At 45.1% G+C, this 19,972-nt stretch overlaps 1 protein-coding gene across 9 annotated transcripts in view; it reads left to right on the top strand.

Moving 5' to 3' along the window:
* The window catches only part of DAB1 (DAB adaptor protein 1), a 1,162,683-nt gene that overhangs the window by 422,718 nt on the left and 719,993 nt on the right, over nt 1-19,972 (top strand). The window lies entirely within an intron of this gene.

Genomic DNA, 19,972 nt, shown 5'->3' with positions numbered 1-19,972 from the left:
ACCTGGTTGTCCAGCAATTTTTAGCCCACTATCCCAGACTAGATGGCCTTCTGCAGAGGGCACGGTCGCTGTGTGCTCACTTCCGCCGTTCGCATCCCGCAGCTCAGCGACTTACATCTCTACAGAAGTCGTTGGGCCTGCCACTTCACCGGCTAAAATGCGATGTGCCTACCCGGTGGAATTCAACTCTGCACATGTTGCAGCGACTGTGGCAGCACCGACAAGCCCTGGTGCAATACGTTCTGACGTATAGCCTGGGCCAACGAGATCCAGACGTGGGGCAAATCACGCTGGAGGAGTGGTCTCAGATCAGGGACCTATGCACCCTTCTGCACAGTTTTGAAATGGCGACGAAGATGTTTAGTGCTGACGATGCCATTATCAGCATGACTATTCCGGTGATTTACATGCTGGAGCACATGTTAAACAGAATTCGGAGTCAGGTGGTGGCACAAGAGGAGGTGGAGGAAGTAGAGGAGGAGGAGTTGTATGCGGAAGGGCTAACATCTGCAAGGTCCAGACGGTCGGCAGCACCAAGGCGGCAGGCATGTGAGGGTGGGGGAGATGGTTTTACCAGGGCGCATGGTAGCAGCCAAACTAGTGAGGAAGGTGCAGGAGCCCAGGAAGAAGTGGAGGACGAACTGATGGAAGACTCATCAGATGAGGGAGACCTTGATCACATTTCTGTTGTGCGAGGTTGGGGGGAGAGGACAGAGGAAGGAAGCATGATTGTTACCTCGCCACCAACACAACAGGGACTTGGTGCTCCTGGATGCGCAACACACATGAGTGCCTTCTTGCTGTACTACCTGCAACATGACCCTCGAATTGGGAAAATTAGAAATAATCCTGACTACTGGGTTGCCACACTGTTAGATCCCCGGTACAAAAGTAAATTTGCAGAAATTATTCCTGCCATAGAAAGGGATGCACGCATGCAGGAGTATCAGCAGAGACTGTTGCAGAATCTTACATGTGCTTTTCCACAAAACACCAGTGGTGCACGTAGTGAATCTCACAGTTCCAACTTGCCAACCGTGGGACCGTCAAGTGTTCAGCACTCAAACCATAACAGAACCACAGTATCTGCTGGTAACATCAATTTTGCGCAATCATTTCACCACTTTTTTAGCCCATCCTTTGCAAGGCCACAGGAGACAAGAAGTCTGACACATAGTCAACGCCTAGAGACAATGGTACAGGAGTATCTCCAAGTAAACATTGAAGCCATGACTGTGTCACTGGACCCTTGCTCTTTTTGGGCTTCCAATCTGGATAAATGGCCGGAGCTAGCCACTTACGCCTTGGAGATCTTGTCATGCCCCGCAGCCAGCGTTCTGTCTGAACGTGTGTTCAGCGCTGCTGGTGGTGTGCTGACAGATAAGCGCACGCGGCTCTCCACTGATAATGTAGACAGACTCACATTCATAAAGATGAACAAATCATGGATCCGAAACAACTTTTCTACCCCTGTGTCATCCTGGGGAGAGTAAAAGCTTGATGATTGGTTAAAATCACCCTACCAACCGTTTTAAGCTTTCAAATTACTAATCATGTTTATCTGTATCTTGGCTGGAAAATAATTTGGGCTTTGTAGCAGTGTGCAGCACTGATTCTATTAGGCCATCTATAATAAGCTCCACCAGATTTAAAATTACTAATCATGTTTATCTGTATCTTGGCTGGAAAATAATTTGGGCTTTGTAGCAGTGTGCAGCACTGATCCTATTAGGCCATCTATACTAAGCTCCACCAGATTTAAAATTAATAATAATTTTTAGCCTCATCTAGCCCGGAAAATAATTTTGGGGCTCCGAGATGCGCAAGACACATAAGTGCCTTCTTGCTGCACTACCTGCAACATGACCCTCATATTGTCAGAATTCGAAGTAATCATGACTACTGGGTTGCCACACTCTTAGATCCGCCAAACTTTTCTATCAACCTTTTCATTTTAATAAAGACCAAAAAAATGGTCATTTTTGAAATTATAAGCATTAGCAGGTTATTAGAAACTGAAATCAAACAGTTTTCAACTCAAAACTTTATTCTAGGTGATGTTACATTTTCACATAGGACCCCTTGTTCGAAAGGAGCTTCTGAACTCTCTCGTCCATTGAATTTGTCAGGTTTTGGATGGTTTCTGCTTCAATTGTTTTGCATGAGGACAGAATACCCTCCCAGAGCTGTTGCTTAGATGTGAACTGCCTCCCGCCATCATAGACACTCCTTTTGATGATGCTCCAGAGGTTCTGAATGGGGTAGAGGTCAGGGGAGCATGGGGGTCACACCATAAGTTTGTCCCCTTTTATGCCCATATCAGCCAGAGATGCAGATGTTTTATGTGCAGCATGAGATGGTGCATTATCATGCAAAAAAATGAACTTGCTGTGAAATACACGGTTCTTCTTCTTGAACCATGGCAGGAAGTGCTGTTTGAGAAAATCCACATACATTATGGAGTTCATCTTTAGCGCCTTCAGGGATCCTAAAGGGGCCGACAATCTCTCTCCCCATGATTCCAGCCCAAAACATTACTCCACCTCCTCCTTGTTGGCGCTGTAGCCGTGTTTGCGTGGGGTGTCCATCAACCAGCCATCCTCCACTCCATCCATCTGGACCATCGAGCGCTGCACGGCACTCATCCGTGAACAAAACAGTTTTGAAATCAGTCTTCATGTAATGTTTGGCCCACTGGAGCCGTTTCTGCTTGTGTGAAGTGGATAGAGGAGGTCGACAGGATTGCGTATGCACAGCTGCAAACCTCTGAAGGACCCTGCATCTTGTTGTTCGGGGGACGTTGGAGGCACCAGCAGCTTCAAAAACTTGTCTGCTGCTATGACAAGGCTTTTTTGCCGCTGCTCTTTTAACCTGACGTAATTGCCTGTAGGAAAGAGTCCTCAATTTGCCCTTATCAGCACGCACACGTGTGTACTGTGAATCAGCTACATACTTCTTGATTGCCAAGACACTTCATCCTGATCATCGCACAATGTTGATTGTAGTCATGCCTTGACCTAAACACTCCACAATTTGTTGCTTCTCAGCAGCCGACACATCCTTTTTCTTTCCCATTTTGGCAGAAAATGTAGGCTGCTTAATAATGTGAGACAGCCTTCTTAAGTAGTCTTGCCTTTCATTGGACACACCTGCCAAACTAATTAGCACAGGTGTCTGCAATTGCTTACAGTGATATAAAGAGCCCTGACACACATCACCATCAATGAGTTTAACTGACAAACAAACAAATTCTTCCCTTATCACTCCTAAACACTTTTTGCATAATAATTTGGAACACAGTGTACATGTGCTTTTCCACAAAACACCAGTGGTTCACGTAGTGAATCTTACAGTTCTAACTTGCCAACCGTGGTCTGTATGGAGTTGTTCAATAAAGGGCCCAAAATTAAGATAACATAGATGGGAGAGGTCTCTATGAATAGGAATTCCTAAGTATTTGATACCCTGTGAGGGCCAGGCAAAGGGAAAGTTGGACTGGATGGAATCCTATATGGATTTGGGGAGGGAGACATCAAGGGCCTCAGACTTCGCTGCATTGATTTTAAAATTTGACCATGTAACAAAGTGATCTATTTCAGCCATAACAGCATGGATGGATATATGTGATTGAGTGATATATACTAGGACATCATCAGCAAATAGAGAGCACTTGTACTCGGTGCCTCCCACCTCAATCCACCTAATATTGGGGTTATGGCGAATTGATGAGAGCAGGTGCTCCGTCACTAGGATGTATAAGAGAGGGGACAGAGAACATCCCTGCCTTGTCCCATTGGTGATTGTGAAAGGTGATGAAAATGTTCTGACGCGCCCCCTGGGCCTTGGGACACCCGGAGCCGGACCCTTTTTGGTGGATGCTGGTGGTTGTAGTCTCCGTGGCGGCGACCCGGTTCCGTGGCTCAGGGCGGTCAAACCAGTGGTGGAACTATTTATCTGGTTTTGATGTTTAAATGTCCGACTACGCCACCCGTGGATTGCGGTCAGAGTGAACCGCCGCTGCAGGGCAGACCGCTGAGGCTGGTGTTGTGGGTGCAGCAGAGCGTAGCATAACTCCCCACGGGAGGAGTATAGCCTCAGGGCAGTGTATGCGGAGGATGGGGGTGATGGTGCAGGGCAGCAGCAGTAACGACACGGAGTCAGTGATGCAGTCCAGGGCCTTTAATCACAGTTCTTATTATCCAGACCACGTCTGCAGGTAACGGCTGCCCACGTCGTACTGTGCTCACCAGGTGAGGGGCTCAGACAACTCCCAGATAACTTTGGAGCGCTTCACAGGACCCCCTTTGTGTGTCCTTTGTCTGGCCTTTCTTACCAACCCTTCTGTCCGGCTGCCTCGGGCCTCCTCTTGGTAAACTTGGCGCCAGTTTCTCTGACCCTATGTGGTGCCTTCCTAGCGGGTGTAGCGAGGGGCTGCGCCACATAAAATGTCACAGCCTCCGGTTTCTAGCTGAGGGTCGTTTCCTACCTCCACTAGTTTCGGGGACCGGTCTCCCCCTTTGGCCTGACCCCTCCACGCAGGTGGATTCGGGCGTGCGGTGGCGACTCGCCCGTCCGCACCCCTGGGATCCCTTCGTTCCTCGTTCCTGGAGCCTTCTCCGCTCCTCTTCCTTCCTTCTCCCTCTTCCAGGCCTGGGCCTCTGTTACTAGGCCCGCCTCCGGAGCAGAGCTCATGCAGAGCCCCTGCTCCCTGCCACTTCTGCTCAGACTTCTCTGCACTGAACTAAGATGGTGCCTACCTTTCATACTCCCTTCTCAATGCACCCAGGAACTGCTTCCTCCCTGCTCCTGCACTACAGGGTTCCCCTTCCTCAGTGTTCCCTCCCCCCACTCCAGCCAGGGACAGGGACTGTCGTGCCCATCTCAGGGGCATATTGGTCGCCCTGCCCCACGGCAATGTGGTGTAATGCATGCAGGTGTCGGGTCCTGATCCACACTCCATCCTTACCTGAGAGTGAGATATCACACCTCTGGGTGAGGTGCAATACCTCTGTAGCAACCGAGCCCTCAGGGTAATACAGTTCCATTTATCTTAAGCCTACGTGACGTATTGCGATACAGGGCCGTGATTTTGGCTATAAAAGGGTCCCCTAGACCCCTACCCCAAGCTTTTTAAGAGAATCATATATGGCGTGCCAGGAGACTCTATGGAATGCTTTCTCAGCATCCAACGAGAGTATCTAATTACAAATTTTTAACTGCATCTAGCCCAGGAAATACTTTGTGCCTAGTAGCAGTGTCTGCTAGTCAGCGGATTATCCCGGCTGTTAAGCAAGCTACACCACCTGTAGTTTTGACACTTAATTTTTTCAAAGGAAATGCTTCGGGACCACGGGATACTCAGTGAAGAGCATCAGGAGGCACCCCAAGGCATAGGGGCTGGGACTGGTGGTAGGATGCCTTGCGGTGGACAGCCGAGCTCGATCCTTATAAAAGCTTTTTAACTGCAGCAGCTTTAGTGGACGCTACTGGAGCTGGAATTACGCGGCTGCTGGCATGAGACTTGCCCTCCAATAGATCCTTGTAAATGGATTTAAAGTGTATTCATTCAAATTAGAGAGACAATTTAAATTAAAAAGCTTAGAGCTGCCTCCACCACAGGGGGGCTCGCTCGACCCACCAGCGGACAGGCACCAGTATTGGGAGAGGGGGGCTGGCCGTCAGGGTTCACCGCGGCTCTGGCACAAACCCGGCGACGCGGAGGTGGCACGGGCAGGAGCGGACTGAACGTGTCGGCTTCTCACTTTTTGGATTTTAGAAGGGCATGACATGCCTATATCTGTGTCTCCCCCTCCTTTTACTCCTCCACCTCTTTTCTTTACGCATGACTATATGTACTTGTCACTTTTCCATGTGTTAGTTGTGTCTTCTGAGCAGTTTGTCAGCTTTTGGACACCTTTGAAGGTGTTTTCTATGTGTTTCTATGTGTTTTTGTTTGCCTGCCATTGGTTTTAACGGTGTTCGAAGGTGTTCGACGAACAGTTCGACGAACAGTTCGGCGAACACACGGGTGTTCGACGAACCGAACCGAACTCGAACACTACGGGGGTGGCTCAACACTAGTAGAGATGTGTCTGCTGCTAGAACTCTGTGTGGCATTGACCTGGTCTCTAATCTGAGCTGCTGTTAACCTGCAATTTCTGTGGCTGGTGACTCGGATAAACTTAACCTCAGAAGCAGAGGTGACTCTTGGTCTTCCTTTCCTGGGGCGGTCCTCATGTGAGCCAGTTTCTTTGTAGAGCTTGATGGTTTTTGCAACTGCACTTGGGGACACATTCAAAGTTTTCCCAATTTTTCGGACTGACCTTCATTTCTTAAAGTAATGATGGCCACTCGTTTTTCTTTACTTAGCTGCTTTTTTCTTGCCATAATACAAATTCTAACAGTCTATTCAGTAGGACTATCAGCTGTGTATCCACTTGACTTCTGCTCAACACAACTGATGGTCCCATCCCCATTTATAAGGCAAGAAATCCCACTTATTAAACCTGACAGGGCACACCTGTGAAGTGAAAACCATTTCCGGTGACTACCTCGTGAAGCTCATCAAGAGAATGCCAAGAGTGTGCAAAGCAGTCATCAAAGCTAAAGGTGGCTACTTTGAAGAACCTAGAATATAAGACATATTTTCAGTTGTTTCACACTTTTTTGTTAAGTATATAATTCCACATGTGTTAATTCATAGTTTTGATGCCTTCATTGTGAATGTACAATTTTCAAAGTCATGAAAATACAGAAAAATCTTTAAATGAGAAGGTGTGTCCAAACTTTTGGTCTGTACTGTATATATATATATATATATATATATATATATATATATATATATATATATATATATATATATACAGTGCTGGCCAAAAGTATTGGCACCCCTGCAATTCTGTCAGATAATACTCAGTTTCTTCCTGAAAATGATTGCAATCACAAATTCTTTGGTATTATCATCATTTAATTTGTCTTCAATGAAAAAAACACAAAAAGAATTGTCCTAAAGCCAAATTGGATATAATTCCACACCAAACCTAAAAAAGGGGGTGGACAAAAGTATTGGCACTGTTTGAAAAATCATGTGATGCTTCTCTAATTCGTGTAATTAACAGCACCTGTAACTTACCTGTGGCATCTAACAGGTGTTGGCAATAACTAAATCACACTTGCAGCCAGTTAACATGGATTAAAGTTGACTCAACCTCTGTCCTGTGTCCTTGTGTGTACCACATTGAGCATGGAGAAAAGAAAGAGGACCAAAGAACTGTCTGAGGACTTGAGAAACCAAATTGTGAGGAAGCATGAGCAATCTCAAGGCTACAAGTCCATCTCCAAAGACCTGAATGTTCCTGTGTCTTCCGTGCGCAGTGTCATCAAGAAGTTTAAAGCCCATGGCACTGTGGCTAACCTCCCTAGATGTGGACGGAAAAGAAAAATTGACGAGAGATTTCAACGCAAGATTGTGCGGATGGTGGATAAAGAACCTCGACTAACATCCAAACAAGTTCAAGCTGCCCTGCAGTCCGAGGGTACAACAGTGTCAACCCGTACTATCCGTCGACGTCTGAATGAAAAGGGACTGTATGGTAGGATACCCAGGAAGACCCCACTTCTTACCCCAAGACATAAAAAAGCCAGGCTGGAGTTTGCCAAAACTTACCTGAGAAAGCCTAAAACGTTTTGGAAGAATGTTCTCTGGTCAGATGAGACAAAAGTAGAGCTTTTTGGCAAAAAGCATCAACATAGAGTGTACAGGAAAAAAAAAGAGGCATTCAAAGAAAAGAACACGGTCCCTACAGTCAAACATGGCGGAGGTTCCCTGATGTTTTGGGGTTGCTTTGCTGCCTCAGGCACTGGACTGCTTGACCGTGTGCATGGCATTATGAAGTCTGAAGACTACCAACAAATTTTACAGCATAATGTAGGGCCCAGTGTGAGAAAGCTGGGTCTCCCTCAGAGGTCATGGGTCTTCGAGCAGGACAATGACCCAAAACACACTTCCAAAAGCACTATAAAATGGTTTTAGAGAAAGCACTGGAGACTTCTAAGGTGGCCAGCAATGAGTCCAGACCTGAATCCCATAGAACACCTGTGGAGAGATCTCAAAATGGCAGTTTGGAGAAGGCACCCTTCAAATATCAGGGACCTGGAGCAGTTTGCCAAAGAAGAATGGTCTACAATTCCAGCAGAGCATTGTAAGAAACTCATTGATGGTTACCGGAAGCGGTTGTTCGCAGTTATTTTGGCTAAAGGTTGTGCAACCAAGTATTAGGCTGAGGGTGCCAATACTTTTGTCCGGCCCTTTTTTGGAGTTTTGTGTGAAATGATCAATGATTTGATTTTTGCTTCATTCTCTTTTGTGTTTTTTCCTTGCAAGCAAATTAAATGAAGAGAATAATACCAAAGAATTTGTGATTGCAATCATTTTCAGGAAGAAACTGAGTATTATCTGACAGAATTGCAGGGGTGCCAATACTTTTGGCCAGCACTGTATATATAGATATATATATATATATATATATATATACATATAAATCTATATATATATAATCGTCTTATCCCGTCTGTCTGTTTTTCTGTCTGTCTGTCTTTCTGTCTGTCTTTCTGTCTGTCTGTCCAGGAAATCCCGCATCGCTCATTGGTCCAGCCGCTTCCAATCAGCGACGCGGGTTTTGAGAAAAAGATGGCTGCCGTTAGCGGCTCATCTGCCGGACGGAGGTCAGCGGCGATGCAGCAGGGAGATGACCGGCGCTCGGCGCTCATCTCCCCGCTGCTGACAGCACAAGTACCCCGACAGGCGGCGCCGCTCACCTCCATGCGGCTAACGTAGCGAGATCAGCGGCTTGGCCCGCTGATCTCCGGAGGCAAGTGTGAACGGAGGACCGGGGAGCGGCGCCGCCGGTCGGGATGCTACTGCTGCGAGTAGCCGCTCATCTCCCGGCTTCGCACAGCGGAAGTAGCTGCACAGGCAGCACCGCTCCCCGGTCCTCATTCATACGACGCCCGCGACCAATCAGCGATATGGACGGAAAATTTAAACGCCGCTCTGCTGATTGGTCGCGGTGGTCGGCCGCGACCAATCAGCATTATTGGCGCCAAATTTAAACGCCGCTCTGCTGATTGGTCACAGCTGGCGGTCGCGACCAATCAGTGACATTGGCGCCAAATTTAAACACCGGTCCGCTGATTGGTCGCGGTCGCCGGCCGCAACCGATCAGCATTATTGGCGCCAAATTTAAACCCCGCTCTACTGATTGGTCGCGACCGTCGGCCACGACAAATCAGCGATATTGGCGCCAAATTTAAACACCGTTTTGCTGATTGGTCGTGGTTGCGAATAATCAGCGATTTTATCGCCAAATTTAAACAAGCTCTCCGGTCCTCACTAACACAGTTCGCTGATTGGTCGCGGCCGCCACACGCGACCAATCACCGATATTGCCGCCAAATTTAAACACTGTTTTGCTGCTTGGTCGCGGTTGCCGGCCGCGACCAATCAGCGATTTTGGCGGAAAATTTAAACAACGTTCTGCTGATTGCGCCTGGTCGGCCGCATACATATTCTAGAATACCCGATGCTTTGGCCGCGACCAATCAGCGAAATTGGCGCAAAATTTCAACAATGCTCTGCTGATTGGTCTAGGCCGCCGGCCGCGACCAATCAGCGATTTTTGCGCAAAATTTAAACACCGCTCTGCTAATTGCGCCCGGTCGGCCGCATACATATTCTAGAATACCCGATGCGTTTGAATCGGGCCACCATCTAGTATATATATATATATTTTTTTGTGGTGTGAATTGTATTTTTTAAATGGCAGCAATTTGGAGAACATATATCCTGCGTATCTTTTACTATTATTATTTTGTTGATGGAGTGAATGAAGTGAAAGAACAGAGAAGAAATATATATATATATATATATATATATATATATATACACTGCTCAAAAAATAAAGGCAACACTAAAACAACAGAATATAACTCCAAGTAAATCAAACTTCTGTGAAATCAAACTGTCCACTTAGGAAGCAACACTGATTGACAATCAATTTCACATGCTGTTGTGCAAATGGAATAGACAATAGATGGAAATTATTGGCAATTATCAAGACACCCTCAATCAAGGAGTGGTTCTGCAGGTGGGGACCACAGACCACATCTCAGTACCAATGCTTTCTGGATGATGTTTTGCTCACTTTTGAATGTTGGCTGTGCTTTCACACTCGTGGTAGCATGAGACGGACTCTACAACCCACAGAAGTTGCTCAGGTAGTGCAGCTCATCCAGGATGGCACATCAATGCGAGCTGTGGCAAGAAGGTTTGCTGTGTCTGTCAGCGTAGTGTCCAGAGGCTGGAGGCGCTACCAGGAGACAGGTCAGTACACCAGGAGACGTGGCGGGGGCAGCAGGAAGGCAACAACCCAACAGCAGGACCGCTACCACCGCCTTTGTGCAAGGAGGAACAGGAGGAGCACTGCCAGAGCCCTGCAAAATGACCTCTAGCAGGCCAGAAATGTGCATGTGTCTGCACAAACGGTTAGAAACCGACTCCATGATGATGGTATGAGGCCCCGACGTCCACAGATGGGGGTTGTGTTCACAGCCCAACACCGTGCAGGATGCTTGCCATTTGCCACAGAACACCAGGATTGGCAAAGTCTCCACTGGCGCCCTGTGCTCTTCACAGATGAAAGCAGGTTCACACTGAGCACATGTGACAGACGTGACAGAGTCTGGAGACGCCGTGGAGAGCGATCTGCTGCCTGCAACATCCTTCAGCATGACCAGTTTGGCAGTGGGTCAGTAATGGTGTGGAGTGGCATTTCTTTGGAGGGCCGCACAGCCCTCCATGTGCTCGCCAGAGGTATCCTGACTGCCATTAGGTACCGAGATGAGATCCTCAGACCCCTTGTGAGACCATATGCTGGTGCGGTTGGCCATGGGTTCCTCCTAATGCAGGACAATGCCAGACCTCATGTGCCTGGAGTGTGTCAGCAGTTCCTGCAAGATGAAGGCATTGAAGCTATGTACTGGCCCGCCCGTTCCCCAGACCTGAATCCGATTGAGCACATCTGGGACATCATGTCTCGCTCCATCCACCAACGTCACGTTGCACCACAGACTGTCCAGGAGTTGGCGGATGCTTTAGTCCAGGTCTGGGAGGAGATCCCACAGGAGACCATCCGCAACCTCATCAGGAGCATGCCCAGGCATTGTAGGGAGGTCATACAGGCACGTGGAGGCCACACACAATACTCAGCCTCATCAGGAGCATGCCCAGGCGTTGTAGGGAGGTCATACAGGCACGTGGAGGCCACACACAATACTGAGCCTCATCAGGAGCATGCCCAGGCGTTGTAGGGAGGTCATACAGGCACGTGGAGGCCACACACAATACTGAGCCTCATCAGGAGCATGCCCAGGTGTTGTAGGGAGGTCATACAGGCACGTGGAGGCCACACACAATACTCAGCCTCATCAGGAGCATGCCCAGGCGTTGTAGGGAGGTCATACAGGCACGTGGAGGCCACACACAATACTGAGCCTCATCAGGAGCATGCCCAGGCGTTGTAGGGAGGTCATACAGGCATGTGGAGGCCACACACAATACTCAGCCTCATCAGGAGCATGCCCAGGCGTTGTAGGGAGGTCATACAGGCACGAGGAGGCCACACACAATACTCAGCCTCATCAGGAGCATGCCCAGGCGTTGTAGGGAGGTCATACAGGCACGTGGAGGCCACACACAATACTCAGCCTCATCAGGAGCATGCCCAGGTGTTGTAGGGAGGTCATACAGGCACGTGGAGGCCACACACAATACTCAGCCTCATCAGGAGCATGCCCAGGCGTTGTAGGGAGGTCATACAGGCACGTGGAGGCCACACACAATACTGAGCCTCATCAGGAGCATGCCCAGGCGTTGTAGGGAGGTCATACAGGCATGTGGAGGCCACACACAATACTCAGCCTCATCAGGAGCATGCCCAGGCGTTGTAGGGAGGTCATACAGGCACGAGGAGGCCACACACAATACTCAGCCTCATCAGGAGCATGCCCAGGCGTTGTAGGGAGGTCATACAGACACATGGAGGCCACACACAATACTCAGCCTCATCAGGAGCCTGCCCAGGCGTTGTAGGGAGGTCATACAGGCATGTGGAGGCCACACACAATACTCAGCCTCATCAGGAGCATGCCCAGGCGTTGTAGGGAGGTCATACAGGCATGTGGAGGCCACACACAATACTCAGCCTCATCAGGAGCATGCCCAGGCGTTGTAGGGAGGTCATACAGGCACGTGGAGGCCACACACAATACTGAGACTCATTTTGACTTGTTTTAAGGACATTACATCAAAGTTGGATCAGCCTGTAGTGTGTTTTTCCACTTTAATTTTGGGGGTGACTCCAAATCCAGGCCTCCATTGGTTAATACATTTGATTTCCATTGATGATTTTTGTGTGATTTTGTTGTCAGCACATTCAACTTTATACAGAACAAAGTATTCAATGAGAAGATTTCATTCATTCAGATCTCGGGTGAGTTATTTGAGTGTTCCCTTTATTTTTTTGAGCAGTGTGTATATATATATATATATATATATATATATATATATGCGTTTATTTTAATACAAAAAATATTTTTTTATTACTCCTTTTTTTATGTCCTAGAGGAGGACTGGAGCCTGAAATCCTCTGATCGCTGTACTCTGCAATGCTTATGTCTTTTACTGTAAATCAGGCAGGGCAACATATATAGGGGGGCTGAAGATCATTGCGAGACCCCTATCTGCTGAGTTATTGAGGAAGGCTGGGGGGGTCATAGGGTGGGAATATCTTTCCTACCACTTACATGCTGTGGTCACCATTAACTGCAGCATCTAAAAGTATAAAAGTCGGGGGTTGGATCCATCTATGAGTTAGTCTGTCTATATAATGTCTAATTATCTATCCACAGTTTCTATTCATCTCATATCTATATATTTAATACCAATCTATTATCAATCTATCTATTATTTAACTATTATTTGTCTCATATCTGTCTATCTATCTATCTGGTATCTATCATCTATCTATCTATCTATTATCTATCCAATATCTGTCTATTATCTGTATATTATCTATCTATTATCTATCTATCTATCTATTATCTATCTATGATCTATTATCTGTCTATTATCTATCTATTATCTATCTATTATCTATCTATCTATCGCTCTATCTATTATCTATCTGTCATCTATCTAATATCTATCTATTATCTATCTAATATCTATCTATTATCTATCTATCATCTATCTAATATCTATCTATTATCTATCTATTATCTATGTATCTATCATTTATCTATTATTTATCTATCATCTATCTATCTATCTATTATCTATCTATTATCTATCTATCATCTATCTATCTATCTATTATCTATCTATTATCTATCTATCATCTATCTAATATCTATCTATTATCTATCTATCATCTATTATCTATCTATGATCTATCTATGATCTATCTCCACCCCTTTGTCAGACATGTGACTTTCCAGTCTTTCTGTAACTGTGCATCGATCCTCTGTTCCCCCACAATACGCTATTGCTGGTGGTAACCATGAATTGTAATTGCAGCTCTGGATGTGACTAGAGTGCAGAAGTATGAACTTCTGTAAAACTTCCCTTGAATGTGGATTTTTCCTTTTGGGACGATTACTTTCATGTTTTCCCAGCACAATTCCTTCAGTGGGTTCAGTCGGCAGAAGATCAGGAGTTGGCGCGGCTCTGACGGTTTTATTTTCCTGAGTCAACACTTCGTCGACCATTGAATCTCCGTGTTCTTATGGGGATAAGTGAAGTGCTTTAAATCTCCTTTTATTTGTCAGCAAATTGAATTTACAAAGCTGACACGCTCCGGCCACAGCAGGCAATAAACTCACCGCAGGACGATGGAGAACAGGATTTTCGCCGTTGTCCGCTTGCGGTTTGTATTAGAAGCCTCCGCGCTGCCTACAGCATCACAGCGCCGGCATCAATAGCCTTTGTGCAAAAAAAAGTACAAAAAACGTGCTGTAAACTCCGCGTGTCGCCCCGGCGCGGCGATTTAGAACAATGTCCCTTTGTAGTGAAATAATAAGGTAAGTGACCGTAATGTTAAATAAAATAAATTGCTGTCGAGAGTTCAGTACAGATCACAACGGGGATCATTCTGGAGGCCGGGAATGGAAGAGTCGCGCCTCGCTGGAATCCTCAGACCCATTTATCTAAATAATGAAAATCTGCTTTATAATTGATTTCTCAGAGGATATAGTGGAGTGTGACTGCGGGCTGAGGACTGCGACTCCGATAGTATTAGATCCCAATCAGGACGGGGTATCAGGGCCTCAGCGCCGTCTCCAAGTGCTTGTCCCCTTTAAGTTGCTTTATATCCTGTGCTATTAATATATAGGGTTCATTAGTGCTGGTATTTTGGGGCCTCTTTATCAATTTAGACCCTACATCTTCATAGGCGTAGGCCAACTCTAATGTTTTAATGCATAAATGATGCCAATGATGTACAAAGGAAAAATGTTGCGAATGTATCCATTTTTTTCCATCAGGACTTATGCTCTATAGTATCTTTATACTGTTAAGTGGCTATGCACACACATACATTTAGAATCTTAAGGAGGACCTGTCACTTGCTTAAAAAATGGAGTTAAATAACTTGGAAAAATCTCTTAGCTCCCCTGATTCTGCTGTTTTTTTCCGTTTTGCTCTGTGTCACTCCATTGCAGAGATATTCACATGTTTCTTCCGTAGCGGAGCATGTGAAATCTCTGCTTGTACAGGGCGTTCCTTCAGGGTCTTCTCTAGGGGTGTGCGCTTTCACTCATCCCTCCCACACTGCCAATCACAGCTCTTCAGCGTCTGAGACTGCTATACCAGCTACTGTGATTGGTAGTGTCTGGGAGGGGTAAAGCACACACCCCTAGAGAAGAAGAATTCTGAAGGAATGCCCAGTACAAGCAGAGATTTCACATACTGCTCTATGAAAACAACAAACATGAATATTTCTGCATTGGAGCGACGCAGCACAAAACGGAAAAGAGCGGCAGAATCAGGGGAGCGAAAATATATATATTTTTTACAAGGTATTTAACTCTTTAAAAAGTATGAAACTATGCTACAGAGCTGAGCAAATCAAATTTGCTTGAAATGTTCCCCTAAAAATTTTATTTTGCCCTAATCTGAATTTTTGGGGAATTTGCTTCATAAAAAATTCAGCAAAATGGCTGGCAGTCTTTGGCTGTCTTTTAGAGGTTTGGGAATTTTTTTTCTTTTAAATGCTATACTCAGTTCACCAGTCTCCTGTCCCACTGCTGCAGCTTCCCTGCAAATTGTTGCTGGCCCCTTCCAGCTCCAGTCTGTCTTGTCTTCATGGCAGATGAAGTCTTCCCCCGTGTTGGCTCTTTCAGTACTGAGCTGTCCTACGTTTTTTTTTCTATTATTATAGTGTTACCATAGACTCATTTTTTAAATAAATAAAATGTGAATGACAACCCCTCTAAATTTGCTCTGTACACCTAAATGATGTTTATTTAGTAGCAGCTGTGCCAGGTATGGCAGCTTTGTCCTATTGAAGTGAACGGGGCAACACTGCCATAGCAAGCATAGCTGATGCTAAGTGTGGGGCATAAAGGAAAAAGGACCATATAGTGCCCATGTAATATAACCGCACAGTGTCCAATTGCCACTTTCAGTAATAGCTGCAGAATCAATCTGCATTTTGTGCATCGGTGTTCCCATAGATTTGGGCACCAAGTGTAGAATTTGGGGTGCAAGCAACAAGTGCGCAGGTTACCAGAGGCAGCAGTGCATCCGTCAGTGCAGGTATGTTGTAATTCAGGAATGGCCGGAGATGCTCAGTGCAGTTGGAGAGATGAGCGAACCTGAGCATCAAAGTTCCAGGTTCATCCCAGACAGTTGGTGTCCGATGCTAATCACCAAACATGGAATCTCCCAGCAGTCCGTTGCAATGTTCGGAGTTCCGGGGAATGTCCGGAGAGAAAGAGAAAAGTTTTCTGGCTCAAAAGTTCGAGTCTCTGTTGTCTTCAATGGGTTTCAGGTTCTGGTTTAAGTTCGGGTATCCAAACTGAGCTTTGGAATAAAGTTCAAATTGGGTACCAGAACCCAAACTTCCACAGGACCGCTCATCCCTATGCAGTTGCATACATCAAGTTTGCCTTTGGCCATTCCTTGGGAATAAAATCCCAAATTATAGGGAAGCCGCAGATTTATAACGTGACCCCAGCTCAGTGACACATAAGTAAACTTTACCGAGGTAGAATAAGCCATAGTCGCCCCCTCCCCCGTCTGTGGACAGATGGGAATATTTGCCGGTGGTTATTGCCGCGTATTTGCTATTTCCTTCTTTCGGCAGCTGGATTATTCCAACTCCAGAGCTTAAAGTCAAGCAAACAGAAAGTGATAGATGTAGTGTTAGTTATAAGCACACATCGAGGTGCCACGTCCAGACAGAATGATATTTTAATAACCTTTCTCGGAGGGGAAAGCCGGATTAAGGTGTCAGGTAGGAGGCGGGCAGCGCTCAGATGCAGCCGCATCCTCCGACAGTAGCCGAACCAGGGATGGACGAGAGGTGTGGAGCTGAGCGCCGCCATGTAGGAAGGTTAATTGTCAGGTTAATGAAAAGATTGCAGACACCGGGAAGGGAAGCGCTTCAAACAGCCACAGAGTTTAGCTAAATTACTATTTGGTCAAGACGTCTAGAGCAATGGCGTCCGTGGCCGAGACGCCGGGGTGACTGCGGATTCATCAAAGGTCTGCGTGCTAAAGCGAGGAAGGTTTATAAGCAAAATGATCAAGCTTCAAAGAAACACAGTAACACTAGAAATATTCCTGGTGCAAAGCATGCATTTACATGGGACTGCTTTACCGCGTAGTAAAAAAAAATGCACATGGAAAAGAAAAATTGCACAAAGCAAATTGCTGCAAATCAACACAGATTCACAATTTTTAATGCAGTTCATCTGTACAAGCCATGGGAATAAAAACTGCATTGCAGAATCATCATGAAAAAGCCTTGTAGCTGTTTTTCAAAATTTTTAATGGGTCGGATTTCTCTTCCTGATTATCTGGAAAAATCACCTGCCAGAATTATACAAAAACTCATCCCTGCACTGCAGAAACTGACTGGTATTCTGGATTTAATATGGATTTGACAGCGTCGCAGCGGATTTCAGTCTTTGCAATGCAATGGCAGAGAGTTACAGAAAATCCACAGCTTTTCTGCAATGAAATTCAGCAACAAAATTTGCATAATTTGATGTGGATTTTGGTGCTGAAAATGCTGTTGCGGGACAAAAATATTAAGTGGATATAACGTAAGGGAAAGCACATTTAGCAGTTTGCTGCAGATTTGCGGATTTTACTCTGGATTTTGTTGCAGATTTCACTCTTTGCATTGCTAATAATTGACATGCTGCAGACTTTATCCTGAACAGTATGTAATTTTATGTGCAGAAATATTCATGATGAAATTTGTTAAAGTCTCCATCCTTTTAGAATAGCCACAAAAAGTGCTGTCAAGGGATGAAAAGGGGGAGAGCCGACCCTCTACTAATAAGCCTCTTTCTGTCATTTAGGGTTAGTTCACACATTTTTTTTAGGCAACCAAAAACGTCTGTTTTTCAAGCAGAAAATGTTTCAATAAACTTTTTTTCTCTGGCATTTTGTAAACCTAAAGTGTCTTTTTTTTGCGCTTTTTCAACATTTTGTTGCGTTTTGGGCAACTTTTGTACTGGAGTTTTCTTGATGATTTTTACTTCCATTCGACAATGAAAAAAATGCTAGCGTTTTTTTTGTCTTCTTTTTAGCCTTCCCATGAACTTGTATTGTAAAGCATGGAGTGACTTCAGAGTGGAAAACTCCTGAAGAATGGTCAGGTCACTTATCTTAACCACTTGGCGACCCTGGAAGAGGTTAAAAAATGCTCAAAAGTCAGAACATATGAGCAGAGAGACTTTTACATAGGAATGAATGCAATATGTTCATTTTTTTCAGCATTTTTCAGGGGAGCGGTCCTGCTCAAAATCCGCCTGGAAAAAAACAACTTTGTGTGGACGTACCCTAAGGTGTCATGTCTCCAGTAAAATTTGACATTTAATTGTTCTCAGCACTGGAAAATGTTGAAACTATTTTTCAGCCTCTGACTGGCAATTTGGAAGACCTTGAAGTTAAAGGTTCTCTGCCGTCCTGTCTCTTTCAATAGATCTTTTGATGTTTCTCAGAAGCCTGAGCTCCACTGAAAGGTGTCGTGACCACAAGATGTGTCTTGTAGGTGACTGGTTCTATATAAGATGATTTCTAAAAATAAGTTACTATTATGTTACTTTGTCTCTCATTTACCAATGTATCTATTGTATATTGTGGTTGATAATTCCCCATTCTATATTTAAAGGGGAATATATAAAGACTAATGTTCTACCAGTGCGTCTGTCATTCATACATCCCTGTCAATGGTGCCCTGTTTGATTTTGATAAGAGGTTTCCAGCCTTTGAGCAGCTCTCTCCTCTTATTCTGCACATTTCTAATGGTCCAGTGTCAGCCATTATAATTCTTGTCTGAATTTCCCCTTTAAAGCATTCCTTTTGTATCAGAATACTATTCAGAATAGGCTGTCATGTGCACCTGAGGAAGAAAGCTACTTCTGGCCATTATATGACTTGTATCCTGAATTTTCCAACAGTTTACATCTGTGCAGGATTCATTTCTACTTTTCAGTTGTCTCTGAGCTGGTGGGTGTAGACTAGCTGTTAAATGTCTCCTATGCACAGCACACACAGACATGAGGGTTTCCTGCTTTCCTGTTTATATGTAAAGCAGGTTCAGAAGCAGAATGGAGGACATTATACATCTGTATTGAGCAGTCTAGCTGTGAATCCAGCTCTGTGCTGAGAAAAAAAACACTAGAAACTGCAGCTTGATGAGACTTAATCAAGCAGCTGTAGCCTGAAACATCATTAAAGAAGCACTCCTCTTCCTCCTCCTCCAATCAAAGTTTTTATCCTCTTAATATATTGCAGTCATGATATTATACAGCACTGTGTACTTACAATTGCTCATTTTGCCTTTATACCCCGGTAATTCTGCTCTTTTCTATGCTCTATGTATAAACAGGAAGTCTCTTGTCCCTGCATTTATCATTCCCCTCTTCAGCTCCTGACCCAGCTGCTCTGCTCCTCCCCCTGCCATTGACTTTTGCAGAGACTGATGACTCATACAGGGAAAATTGACCTCCTGTTTCTACATAGAGCTTAGAAGGATTCAGCTACTCAGTTCTTAATCACATGATGTCATAGACCTAATGGAAAAGAGAAGAATTACCTGGGTATAAAGGCAAAATGAGCAATTGTAAGTACACAGTGCTATATAATATGATGACGACAATATATTAAGATGATACATATTTTGATGGGAGGAGGAGGAAGAGGCGGAGGAGGAGGAGTGCGTCTTTAAACTACCAGCCTTATATATAGATATATTACAAAGTTTCTTATATTCACTTTTAGCACATTTGGTTGTTTTTGCCATACTTTTCCAATAACCGATACAACTAAGAAACAGCTGAATATATTTTCTTGCGCTTTTATATACTGAATTACTGATTATATTTGTGTATTTTTTTTTTTTTTACCGATCAACAAAGTAACTTTTTCTTGGATGGAAATTGTTTTGGGCTCCAACTGTTCCTTCCGCTCGTCCTGTCAGCGTTTATTAAACGTCTCTCCGCTTTGATGCAATTTCCAGTCTATCCATTGTCAGACGCTGCGATTGTGATTCAATAAATGGTTGTGCTTCGTTTTGCTCCGACTTCTCCGTCTGGAAATCGAGACTTTATCTTTGAAAAATAAAATTGAAAGCCGAAGACGGAGGCTGACTTGTAATTGGATTACAGCCGTCTGTAGAGA

The sequence above is a fragment of the Phyllobates terribilis genome, unplaced genomic scaffold (assembly GCF_046119375.1).
Source record: "Phyllobates terribilis strain yellow unplaced genomic scaffold, ASM4611937v1 Scaffold_8__6_contigs__length_399053987, whole genome shotgun sequence".
Classification (NCBI taxonomy): Eukaryota; Metazoa; Chordata; class Amphibia; order Anura; family Dendrobatidae; genus Phyllobates; species Phyllobates terribilis.
Note: the sequence above shows the minus strand (reverse complement) of the source record. Positions and strands in the feature narration are given on the sequence as shown.